At 45.9% G+C, this 4,303-nt stretch overlaps 1 long non-coding RNA gene across 1 annotated transcript; it reads left to right on the forward strand.

Annotated features, from left to right (window-relative positions):
* Window positions 1-1,918: 1,918 nt before the first annotated feature.
* LOC106698782 lies at window positions 1,919-3,919 on the forward strand. Its single transcript, XR_001350169.2, has 2 exons — window positions 1,919-2,157; window positions 2,681-3,919. It is a non-coding gene; the product is annotated as an uncharacterized LOC106698782 (long non-coding RNA).
* The last annotated feature ends 384 nt before the right edge of the window (window positions 3,920-4,303 follow it).

A 4,303-nucleotide genomic window follows, 5' to 3' on the forward strand; every position in this document is an offset into this window, starting at 1 on the left:
TCCGGCGCCGGTACCTTCACATATTTGGTGTTCACCTTACAGGTTTCTGTCTTTGGTGTAAAAGGAAATAAATCGTTTGCTTTTTTTTTTTTTTTTTTTTTTTTTTTAGTTGGGGGCGAGATGAGGCTCTGGACTTGGGAATACGCTCTAGCACAAGGGTCCTCAAACTTTTTAAACAGGGGGCCAGTTCACTCTCCCTCAGATCGTTGGAGGGCCGGACTATAGTTTAAAAAAAACCATGAAAAAATAAAAATAAAAAAAAACCATGAACAAATTCCTATGCACACTGCACATATCTTATTTTGAAGTACAAAAACAAAACTTCAACAAAAAAAAGGCCCTACTAACTGCAAAATAAATTTTTAAAAAATAGACCTAACTTCAAAAAAAAAATCCTAACTTGTTCTTACCTCGGTCCTCAGGCAGCAGCAGGCTCTGCACAGGCAAGCTCGTGACTTGTCTGATCACACCCTGATCACACCCGAGACTGAGAGGAGGAGTTGAGAGACAGAGAGAAGGAGGAGAGTATGGCGCACATTGGGCACTGCCGGCCTGGGATGAGCTGGCTGCTAAGCAACAGGCAGCTGCAGCAAAAACACCCGGGGGGCCACATGTGGCCCACAGGCCATAGTTTGAGGATCCCTGCTCTAGCACAACCTTGTTCCTTTCCTGGGGAAACAGGCCAGGAGAGGGAAGCGAGTGTCCAAGTGCAGGGAGCTGGGGGTGCCGGTGCGCCTGCAGCTTTCCTCTGAGCTTCCTATGTGATGCAGTGCTTTTTTATACTAAGTCAACTGCAATGTATATCTCTTTGCTCCCAGAGAGAGAATTAATTCTGGTTTAAAGGATACTGGAAACTTTTTGTGACTGTGGCTATAGAAACAGCAAAAGCGATTGTTAAGTAATCTGGGCCTAAGGCTCTCCTTGGACTCTAACGTGGGAGGGGAGGCCGAAGGAGTGACAGCCTGTGCTCCGGCCTGTACCTTTCTTTGCTCCGTAGACAGAGAACCACCCAAAGGAAGTGACTTCACTGTCAAGTTAATTGGGACCTATGGCTGCTTCTTATGGTCCAGGGACACATGAGCAAATGGGGACAAAGTATATGCCGTGGCTAACGCTTGTTTCAAAGTTACAATAACAGGAAGCCTTGAACTGAGTACTTCCTTTCTGGGAGGCGCCATGCACTAGGTCAGTGGTTCTCAACCTTCCTAATGCTGCGACACTTTAATACAGTTCCTCATGTTGTGGTGACCCCCAACCATAAAATTATTTTCGTTGCTACTTCATAACTGTAATTTTACTACTGTTATGAATCGTAATGTAAATATCTGATATGCAGAATGTATTTTCATTGTTACAAATTGAACATAATTAAAACATAGTGGTTAATCACAAAAAAAAATATGTAATTATATATGTGTTTTCCGATGGTCTTAGGCGACCCCTGTGAAAGGGTCTTTCGATCCCCAAAGGGGTCGCGACCCACAGGTTGAGAACTGCTGCACTAGGTGTTTCATAGGTGCCGCTCCTCATCCTCACCACCGCTGTGATCACCTCCACAGTTCAGTTGAGGAAACTGAGTCAGCAGAGGTTAAGTCACTTGCACTGTTATGGGTTCACTCAGCGAGATAGACCACCGACTCAGAATTTAAACTTAAGAGCCTTTATTAAGCTGGCCAGCTGACTACAGTTATAGCACCCTGCCGAAGCAGAGGTTGAACTGCAGCCCCGATTTCCATGGCCAGCGACTACAGTTACAGCACCCTGCCGGAGCAGAGGCTGAACTGTAGTGCTGACTGCAAGAGTTACATTTTATTATTAAATTTTGTGGAGGCCCAGAGAAAAATGTGTCTTTCAAATTCTGGGCCCCCCAATATGGAGGAAACTCTCTTTATTTATACTTTTTCCAGTCTTTTGTCTCCCAAATTTGGAATGAGACTTCCGGGCCTTCTGAGAAAGAAGGCCTGTGTGCTGGGAAGGGGCCATGAGACCATATCTCAAGGCCTGGCCTGATGTCAGTACCTTCCTATCTATGTGTTTTAGGAACAAACAGCACAGCATGACCTGCCTGGCCAAAGTGCCAGATATGCAGCCCAGCACAGCACAAGGTCACATGGGCAGGAAGTAGAAGAAACAAGACTTGAGCCAAACCAGTCAACTGTAAGTTCTTTTTCACTGTGTTCTACCTCCCACTGTAACCCACACGCTCCCTGTCAGATTCCAGTCAGAGAGACCCAGAATTCACATCAAATTTATCCCTTTAAGGTGGGGGGGCATCACCCTAGCCAGTTGGCTCAGTGGATAGGCCTGCAGACTGAAGGGTCCCAGGTTCGATTCCGGTCAAGGGCACATGCACAGGTTGCAGGCTCGATCCCCAGTATGGGGCGTACAGGAGGCAGCCGACCAATGATTCTCTCTCATTGCTGTTTCTATCTCTCTCTCCCTCTCCCTTCCTCTCTGAAATCAATAAAAATATATTTAAATAAAAAAATAAAATGGGGGACAACTGTAATACTGTCAACAATGTTTTAAAAATAGCCCTTTGAGAAAAAACTACCAAAAAAAATAAAGTACAACCACTTCTAATCTACTTAACATGACATATTGGTAATATACTTTGCTCTTCATTTTTACTATAAATTTCTACTCAAGATAATCATTTACAACAGTATTGATGTTACAGGGATTCAGAAAATGGTGAACTCCCACACATGTCCTTCCGTGGGACAGCAGCATTCCGTGTCTGCCATGGAGAGAAGTCCCAGTGTCAGCACAGAAAACCATGGGCCAGCACATCAAATCCCGGGATGTCCGACAGAAGTCAGCTCCGCGAGGGAAGAGCAGACATCTTGCAGAGGAGATCCCCTGGGGCAAAATTAGTCTTTCAACATGTTCTCTGCGATATTTTCATTATAATCCAGATGTCTTAGCATAGCAAGTGAAAACATCATGTTCCTTCACCTTTAAACCTGAATGCAATGCCTGCCATGTCTGTGAAGAAAAGGAAGAGGGAGGGAAAGTGAGGAAGAGGGGCACTGAGAGTGAGAATGGCCCATTATTTTGTCCTGGGAGCTTGTAGAATCTATGGTCTCCCTAATGTACTCTTCAAAGTACTTTTTCTTTATTTTTAGCTTTAAGACCATTGAGTGTAAAAGTTCTTCCAGAAGGCAGGAAGCAAACTACGGTCCAGTCCCCAACTTATTTATTCCAAAGGGGCATCAAAAAGTCAGTCATTTTGTTTCTGTGATTTTTTTTCTCACGAAAACAATATCATAGGTAGCTCAGTCCTGCTGGCCACTGGACCAGCACTACTCAGTCTCCCTGAGGGACTGGTCATGACCCCAGTCCCCGGATCCTCAGCAGGTGGGTGAACCTTAGCAGGTGCAACCTTCCCTCGTGGTACCGAAATCACCTAATCTTTGGTTTGGTTTTGTAGGTAAAGTGTGTTGGAACAAGGGAGCATGCACTGGGCCTTGCCACCTGCAGTTCTGCCTCCTGCCGGGTGGGATGGGATCTGTGCCTCCTTCCCCATGACCCGCCCCAGCCCCGCCCCTTGCCCACAGCTGCCCTCCGCCCCTGGCAGGGCCTGTCCACAGATGCAGGAGGGTGGGATGGGCACACCCCCCACAGGGTTTCTCTGCCCTGCCCTGGCAGCGCCACGGTGTGCTTGGAGGGTGACTGAGCTGGAGCAAGCCTCCTTTCACAGTGACTCACCCGCCATTCAGTGTAAATATGACCTCATCCAAGATACAACCTAATTAACAAAACATGTTTTAAGTTATTTTGGGATGGTGTGATTACTCTAAAAATCCCTTTGATCTGTGGGTTTGTGTTTATAACAATTCTTTAAAGTGCGAAACGCTTGAAACGTCAGCATTAATATTCTCTGAAAAGGTAAAATAAATGAATGTGGATGCAAGCACTTCCTTTCTCAGATCGCCTTGTTCAGTTAGTTCGTCGTTTTGGAAAGATTGGTACCCATGTGTCACTTTCTTTTCCCCCCCACTGATTTTTAGGGAGAGTGGAAGAGAGGGAAAGGCAGAGAGAAACATTGATGTGAGAGAAACACACCGATTGGTTGCCTCCTGCAGGCTGGGGAGGAGCTTGCAACCAAGGTAAGTGCCCTTGACGGAATCAAACCCAGGACCCTTTGGTCCGCAGGCGATGCTCTATCCGCTGAGCCAAACCGGCGAGGGCTACATGTCACTTTTAAAGGACACGGACTTGTATACCAAACTTCAGAAAGTCTTATTACCTCACAGTAGGAAATATGTTTTTACAATGTTGCTAAAGATATGGCAACTTT

Source organism: Myotis lucifugus, unplaced genomic scaffold (assembly GCF_000147115.1).
Source record: "Myotis lucifugus unplaced genomic scaffold, Myoluc2.0 scaffold_231, whole genome shotgun sequence".
In the NCBI taxonomy this organism is placed as follows: Eukaryota; Metazoa; Chordata; class Mammalia; order Chiroptera; family Vespertilionidae; genus Myotis; species Myotis lucifugus.